This window comes from Pseudorasbora parva, chromosome 8 (genome assembly GCF_024679245.1).
Source record: "Pseudorasbora parva isolate DD20220531a chromosome 8, ASM2467924v1, whole genome shotgun sequence".
Taxonomy (NCBI): Eukaryota; Metazoa; Chordata; class Actinopteri; order Cypriniformes; family Gobionidae; genus Pseudorasbora; species Pseudorasbora parva.
The window spans coordinates 25784608-25793726 of NC_090179.1; the positions used below are offsets into that span (position 1 = coordinate 25784608).

Below are 9119 nucleotides of genomic sequence, written 5' to 3' on the forward strand. Positions count from 1 at the left end.
TAGTCAAAAAATGTGCACTTCACACAGCTCATATAACTCAGTCTCTCAAATAGTTCTCCGGTTTCTTTAAGCAGTTCCTCTCTGCATTCCTCCAGCTCGATTCCCAGTGTGGTGTGTCTCCAGCTTCTTTCTCTCCGGTCCTCATCTCCTGCCGGCTTATAACCCGTCTCTCCACGGCAATTACTGAAACAAGAGACAGGTGTTCATCGTTTGCACCCAATTCACTTACATGCCGCTCGTCCTCCGACTCTCCCGTCACAGACCTCGCCAAACCACGGTCACCTCGCAACACCTAGAAATGGTTGTGCATGAAAATCCCAGTAACTGAGCAGATTGTGAAATACTCAGACCGGCCTGTTTGGCACCAATAACAACGCCACACTCAAAATTGCTTAAAGGGATAGTTCACTTTGAAATTAAATTTTGATATGTTTTAGCTTACCTCATGGGCATCCGAGATGTAGGAGTATTTGTTTCCCCAGTAGTTTCAATTTTGATAATTTTAGGTCAAACCGTTCTTGTCTGTGCCTCAGGTCTATGGTCACAACCTCAAAGAGCATACACAGAGAAGTCCAAATTAAACAATCCCCTATCGTAAGTACACACTGATGGCCTAAGACATGAAATGAGCGGTTTGTGTGAAAAAACGAACAGTATTTATATCGTTTTTACCTCTTGTACACCACTACGTCCGACTGATCCGAGGGCGTGCGTGCGTGTTTCCTGTTGTGACATTTAAGCGTTCTGGCTTTAGTCTGCGCAAGCGCGGAAAGCACCGGAAGTGGTATCGCATTCTTGATCAGTGTATTCTGGATCAAATAAAGGTTGTGAAAAAAATTCAACGTTGTCTGTTAATATATCGAAATCTTCTTCCATTGCGATGTCCTGTACGTCTAAATATACAGAATGTGCGAATGTCACAACAGTTAACACGCACGCACGCCCTCGGATCAGTTGGACGTAGTGGTGAACAAGAGGTAAAAACGATATAAATACGGTTCGTTTTTTCGCACAAACCGCTCGTTTCGTGTCTTAGGCCATCAGTGTGTACTTACGATAGGGGATTGTTTAATTTGGACTTATCTGTGTATGCTCTTTGTGGTGGTGACCATAGACCTGCATTATGTGAGGCACAGACAAGAACGGTTTGACCTAAAATGATCAAAATTGAAACTACTGGCTGGGGAAACAAATACTCCTACATCTCGGATGCCCATGAGGTAAGCTAAAACATATCAAAACTTAATTTCAAAGTGAATTATCCCTATAAATCACCTTTCTTTCTCATTCTGACATTGAGTTTGGAGTTCAGGAGATTGTATTGACCAGGACCACACCCCTAAATGCATTGAAGCAACTGCCATGTGATTGGATGATTAGATAATTGTATTAATGAGAAATTGAACAGGTGTTCCTAATAATCCTTTAGTAGGTGAGCGTACATGTATGTACACACAAACACACACACACAGACAGACAGACAGACAGACAGACAGACAGACAGACAGACAGACAGACAGACAGACAGACAGACAGACAGACAGACAGACAGACAGACAGATAGATAGATAGATAGATAGATAGATAGATAGATAGATAGATAGATAGATAGATAGATAGATAGATAGATAGAATAAAAAGACTATTTAACCTTCAGTATATTGCATAATCAGCATGTCTAGAGTGGTATTATTTCAGCAGTTAAGCTTTAAGCCTGCTTAATATAAGTAAATCTTTACAAATACTCAACATTCCTATCTTTAGTCTCTGTAATTTTGAATTGCTATAATACCTTCCACTTATCCGCAGCATTTCCCTCTGAAGTTACAACCAAAGAGAACAATGAATCATAGATTTGTTGATGTCCTGCTGATAAAAGCTAAATATTTGCAGGAGTAAGTTTAAGCATTTTCATTATGTTTATCCGTTTATATGTTAGTCAGATGAACATAGGAAGCTAATGAATGTCTTGCCTTCTAGTGAGAAATTTCACAACAGTTTAATTCCCCCCAGTCTGAGGTCGCCAGGTCAACCTGTAATAGTGTTTGTTTATACCACACTTTACCTCTTTATTGCATTACCGCTGGATTAAAATGAAATGAGTGTTTAGAACTGCTCACATGACATGATTGGTTTAGGGACGAAATGAGAGATTTTGAACACAGTGAATACTATTCAAGCATAAAGTTGCGGTCTGCACACCTAAGGAGAACAATTAAAAATGATATATTTTAAAGTTTGCATTAAAAGCAGAGCTAAAATATATTTACAGTTTTCTAAATGACGAGTCAGTTGTGCACACACCTATTTTTTATTAATACGGTAAGAATTACTTATGAATGTGCTAGATAGGTGATCTATAAAGCATGAAAAAAAAGCTATTTCCCCCAAATAAAATCTTGACAGTGTTGACGTAGCTGGTGTTGTATTCCAAGCAGAATTTAGATTTATTAGCATTAAGTTAGAGCTGCCATCACACCAGGAGGCTCGGATTATGTTTTACAGAAGGTGTGGGCTAAGAGATTGTTGTCAGTTCTTCAAGAACAGCTTAGATCACAATATGACTTATTAAACTGCAAATGTGTGCAATTAAATGAAATAAGAAAGGAATAAAATATAAAAAAGGACTTTCATTTGTTTGGGAAACAAACCCTGACTAAATATTTCCTAGTTTTACAATATTCTTAAGCAGTAAACTAGACAAGTTATGGGTGTATCTGCTGTTTTGATTATGAGGAAAATTTAATTTTAGACAATCATCATAAGAGGACACTTCCTCAAGCAAACATTGATAATCAAGTAACCTAATCAAATTAAACCAAATTAAAACATTTGTGATTCCTTGTATTTCACAATATTCACATGCCAAATCAGCCTCAAGAGAATCTTTTAAATTCAGGGGTACAAACGTTTACTGACTAAATTCTCCAGTCATTCTGTCCAGTCTCTTAGCTCTCGTAAGGCATCAGATGTTCAGCTAACAGCACTGAAAAACACCAACAAGTGTCAGAGTATTTGATAAGCATGTGATCTTGGCTCGGCTTGATTTTTAAAGACATGATGTAATGGGATAGAAATAATCAAGCTTTATCTGAAATAATTGTAAAAAATAACAAGGCTCTGTGTGTGAAGACGGCTAATGAAATTGGCAAATGAAATATCAAGGGGTCTTGGATCAACAAGATTAGTATACTCTCCATCTGGGATTGCTCAAAGCAAGCATGCTGGCCAAAGAGACATTGTTGTATGTCATAAATGTTAAAAATATAATAATGCCTTTTAATAGAAAGAAATGTTTAGAAGATACAATTGGTGAATAAAAAAAAAAATTATTATATACACTGCAACCTGAATAAGTTGGCAAAACATTTTGATGTATAAATAATTCTCTAAATTTTAAGTTAAGAAATTCAAAGTTTAAATAAGCAGAACTCTTATAAATAGCATAGAAAGCATTAAACACTAAATCTCACACTTAACATTAATCTTGAACAAAAGCATGCAAAAGAAACGATTTCATAAAACTGAAAACAAAAATCTAATTTCTAAAAATCTAATTTAAAGATCTAAAGATCTATTTAGAGCATTATGGTTTACAGTGAATATGAATTATACTGGAAGCAAAAATTATTTTTACAATTATTGATTCTGAACTTTTTAGCACAAAGCCAAATGCATTTTTTTTATACACAATAACAGCCACCTAATAATTTATTTCAAATTTACATCATACCACAAAAACATAATAATAATCAATCCAAATATGCTGGTACGAGAACAGAAAATAAGGACCCTAAGGAATTCTGAACTGATGCAAAGCCCAAAAATCTGGGTCAGAAAAAAAAAAATGTCAAAAAAAATGTCAGTGAGCTGATCTGAGGAGTCCAGTTTGCCAGCAGAAATTCTTAATACCCATTACCTCATATCTGGCTTTACTAGAATCCACACGAAACACCAGAACTGACAGAAATGGACTTAAATATATAAATAACCTGAATAAAAAATGTAAAACGGAATTTCAGTCAGAGTCTTTGGCAGCATTGTTGTAAGTGATCAGGGCAACTGCTTTATTAACATTTAGCTCAAAACCAATTGTTTTTATGACAATGGGTAACATCTGTTGGAAAATGGCAGCAAGGATAAAGAACATTTCTCAATCATTTTAATAATTTAATTGTCGATTTTTAATCTGGGGTTTTGCAAGTTTTTGGAGCTATTAAAGACCTTTTTTAAAATTAAGGAATACAAAATGTCAATATGTTCTAAATCTAAATGTATAAAGGAGAAGCACAATGAATTGTATTTAAGCAACACAACTTCCAACAGATATCCATTACTTTTTCATTCGTTTTACAAAAAAGTAGCTTCAAGCCAAACACTGAAGAAACTTCAACACAGAAAATTCAAACACTGATTTTTGTGTTGATTTTCAAAGGGTTATCGTTGTGAAAACACCATGGCAGATTAAAAATTATTTGTGAAATTACCTCATGGATGGAAACTTTGATGCTTAGTGGGTTTGCCAATGCAGGCAGGAAGTTCAGGAACTCCAGATTGTGTTAAAGGAGAAAAAAATAATACATTAAAAAAATCAGTGGGACACTCAACAGTCTTCTTCTGCAAACTGCCACCCACAGCATGAGTAGAGCAGCTCCAGGCAGAAACAGCTGTGTGGTTTTCATGCAACACATTGCTAGTCATAAGAAAAAACAGTGGCAAGTTAAGATAAAAAATATTTTAGCATTGCTTTATGAGAGTGGGTCTGCTGATCCTTTAGGCCTACTGCAGCCAGGACCTCAATGTGAAGTAACCAAATTTGCATCAGATGAAAACAGGCTTGACTTCCAGGCATGATAATTCATGTGTCCTACTTACTAATGGAATGTGATCCTGCCAAAATGTAGAGTTAAGATTGGGAATTAAGACACAAATGTGTTCAGGTATATATTTGTTTGGCACTTGACATGTCTGTTTGTTTACCATTTCCATGGCAACAGTGCAATGTGCTCAAAGAACTAATCCTAGCAGATGTGTGGTAGAAGAAATAAGAAAGAATAAACGATGCCATCCTTTTTCAACTGTTTTTTTTTTTCATTAGCAGCTAAGAGTTAGATTCATTAAGAGTATATTTGTGGGCAGTGTCTTTGACATGACAAAACACAGTAAAAATGGTCAGTATGTAGGCATATTGTCCAAACTGGTCTGTGTTGCATCACAAATGGCATTTACAATAATAGTCAACAGTTGATCACTGAAATTATGTCTACTCCTGTACTGCAAGGCATTGTAGGCAATAACTATGAAACTTGGCACATGTTAGACTATGGCCAGACAGGGCTTAGAAGATTAAGCCAGCTTAGACCTTAGTTCAATTTGGATATTTAAGTAGCTTTTTATAAATGTGTCTTTGACAAAAACATTACTAGTGTGCATCTTGAGACAAAACAATGGCACTGGCATATTTTAAGATACATGCCCTGTGTCCCACTTTGCGTACTATCCATACTAAATAGTATTTGAAATAAGAATTAGCATGTGCCAATTCATAGTATGTTGAAAAGAGTATGCCAAAGATACCTGGATGGTCTACTATTTCCGGTCAGAATTCGAAGTACAGATCAACGCACACTAACGGCTGATATTGCCCACAACCAATTGCGAGTTTGACGTGATTTCGATCAGAACTACAAACACGAATTTTTAAAAAAAGTGTTAAAAAACTACAAACATGATGGATGTGCGAGTCCTACAGTTAAGTAGAGAGGTTTAGATAAAAGGGGATCCATTATCAGTATTTAGCCTGACAAAAAGATATTTATTCAGTGCTATCCACATTATATTTCACCTGCAGCAGCATTGTGATCTTTTGTAATGACATGTTTGGCCATTAATTTTTTAAAGCATCATTATATTTAAATTGCAAACACATAAGGAGAGTATCTGCATTAAAGAACCACTAATGGCAGATCAGCGTGTGGCTACATTTCTCTCCAATATGGTAGGAAATTAAACTGAAAGTGGAGGATTTGAACTGTGACGATGATTGACGGCAGTTTAAACAATGATGAGATGCCCGTAACTAAGCGACAGAGTCCGTTAGAGATGACGAAGTAGTATGTCCCAAAGCTTGCATATTCTTCTGCTACACACTCAATACTTTTTGTTCACAAAAAGAGTACATAATTTTAGGACGTAGTATAAGTAGGTGAATTGGGTCGAAGCAACTCTATTATTAGGTATTATTAGTATTAAGACACCCCTCCAAATCATTGAATTAATGTGTGATTCAAAATTAAAGCATGAAGCCGTGATATAGGGTTGTATGGTATGACAGTATATATTGTTACCGCGGAATAAAATGTCAATCAGGGCTGAATCTGAAATCGCCCCTAAACCCTCAATTAACATTGCCTTTTTTTTGGGGGGGAAGGTAATCTAACCGGTAACATTAAAGTCATCCGTCTTGTGAGCTTTGCTACGCGTAAATATAGTAGTGTGCTAGAAGTAGTTTACACAAACACTCAGAACTGCTGACTCACTGACACACCTCATGTACATTAGTTCCTGGATGATTCACTGCAGAATACAATGCATCCTTTAGTCTAGTGTGACAATGTCAAACAAACCTAACCACTTCTATTGAAAGTGCAATCAATTCATTAGAAAATCATAAACATAAATTGGAGTTTTAGACATGCAGGCTTAATGTAAAACTACTGCACTTGAAAATTCACTACTCATAATATGGCTGTTCCACACTGCTCCTTAAACCACTTATGAAGGTACAACTGTCATTAAGATGCTTTCTGAAATGCTTACAGAAATGTTTAAATACATTATCAAAAATAATCAAATGGCTGCTCACGAAGATCAGGGGCCGTATTCACAAAACATCTTGAGGCTAAAAGTATAGCTCCTAACTTGCCGATTTAGGAGAAGCTCTTAAAAATAGTGCGTGTCAGTCCTAATTTTAGGACTCCTAAATTTTAGCTCCCAAATCCATGAAACGCTAGGAGTCAAGAGTCAAGAGGGCTCTTAAGCCACTAAGACCAAATCACTAAACAACTATAATGACGGTTGCTGCAATCCACCCAAAGACACTATACAACATTAAGGCAATGGTGATCTTTAATAAAAACTAAAATAATGTCAGATTACCTGTGGTAGTTGTTTTTACAAATTCACACTTACAAATGATTGACTAAAGTAAAACAATATAAGCATATTTGAGGTGCTGTCCGAAGCGCAGCAAAAGGCTGCGAAACCCAGAGTTCTGTCCCATATCGCCGATCAAGAGTGAGGAAAGGGGTGGCGGAGGGATGCAGAAAATCTCTCTGCAATCTCTCAAGACAGACAGGTTAGAGTCTGACAATTAGCTGAATGTATACTAGTTTAATTAGTGATATTAGTCTACTTTTTAAAGTGTTTATTTGAACATGGCAACATTTTTATTTTAAAATCTTTCTTATTTTAAACATTATTTGAATATAGCAACATGATCATTCAAAAAAATATTTCTATAATTAAATCACTGACAGACCCCCCTCCACCCCCCCCCCCCATCAGCCAATCACTGTGGTCAGTTAGTAAGCCTGCAGAAATCATCCATAACAAAGAGGTCAACCCCACCCTTTCTCTTAGCTTAATTTTTTTCTTTATTCCTTAATAAAAGTTGCTCTCAGCAGCTTTGTGAATATGTTTTAAGAGAAAACTAAGAACTAAGAACTTTTAGTGCCATAAAGGAGAACTCTTAGTAGTAAGACATTTTTTTTTTTTTTTTGAATATAGCCCCAGATTTAAATGGCATGAAAAAAATTAGGAGAAAGCTAGTTTCTTTCTTACAGCTGCTGAGTCATATCCTCACATCTTGGGGGGGAAAAATAAGCACTCGAGTGTTGTGTAGTTTAAGGAAATTAGACATTTTTAAATTTAGTTACAAACAAGTCCCTCACGCCTTTAAAGTGCACTTCAAATTATGAAGCATCTCAAAATTGCAATTTGAGCTTTTTATTTTACTCTGTCAATAAAATTTGTACTCTGAGATTTAAGTCCCTTATTTAAAATAAAAAAAATCCTAGCACTCATTTTGTTCACAACCCAATTAAAACTCTTTCTGCTTTATTCAGCCATTCACTAGTTCTTGTCAGAAAAACATTGACCTTACACAGTGGCACATATTGTGCATTTGCCATCTGACATCCAAATGAGAGCTGTTTCATCTCCCTGCTGGCATGTTACCATTGAGGGATGAGATAAGAACTGAACTGAGTAATGGTGCATATGCAAATAAACTCCACACATCAAGTCAACACACCAGTTACCAATTTGCCAAACTTAATGATCTTGCATAAGCATGACCCAAGAAGCAATTAAGCCAATGTTAACAATAACCACTTTTGATTCATGAATGAGGGGTTTGATAGAGCTCCTCAAAAAAATGGTTCGATTTAAGTCACTTACTGTTTAAATGGTAAAATGAACATGTGAGCATTTCTCTCTGAAGAGTTGCCTCTGTTTTGGCCCAATGAAAGGGAAAATTATAAGCAAACACAAAGATGGCTGTTGTGGCCTCAATGTCAGCTGAATTCACCTCTCACTGATGCAATAATAAATGTTTTCAGTGACCAGGCAAAATATGGCAGTGACAACTAAATTAATCGTACATGAAGGTAACAAAGTGGTCGATAATATCAATTGCCCATATACGATATCAATCATCAACCCTAATCACAACATATCAGCAACAATAGTCCGATTGTTTATTTTCTGCAAATACAAGTACCTATAAAATCATAGGCTATAGAGATCCAAACTGCTCTCCGATGTTTGCAATCACGTCAACTCATGTAAAAAGTGAAGTTGGCAAATTAAACCATGAAGTAGCCTACATGCATGCACCCCCAAAACTGCACAAATAAGCAATGTAAGCAATAAAAAGTTAGATATTTAATTATGAAAATTATATACATACCAGAGAATTTTCCCTTGATACCCTATTTTGTGTTAAATGGGGTTTTTGTTCTCTGTGTTCTAGAGTGAGCCGTTTTTGTGGAGCGAGAAAAGCTTCAAACGATGCAGCGATTGCATGAGTTGACCTGTCCAAATGATTCAGCATCGCG

General features: G+C 36.1%; 1 long non-coding RNA gene across 1 annotated transcript; it reads right to left on the reverse strand.

Moving 5' to 3' along the window:
* On the reverse strand, positions 1 to 9105 carry LOC137084336 (uncharacterized). Its single transcript, XR_010906742.1, has 3 exons — positions 8972 to 9105; positions 4488 to 4547; positions 1 to 183 (listed from the first exon to the last, which is right to left on the reverse strand). It is a non-coding gene; the product is annotated as an uncharacterized lncRNA (long non-coding RNA).
* Positions 9106 to 9119: the final 14 nt, after the last annotated feature.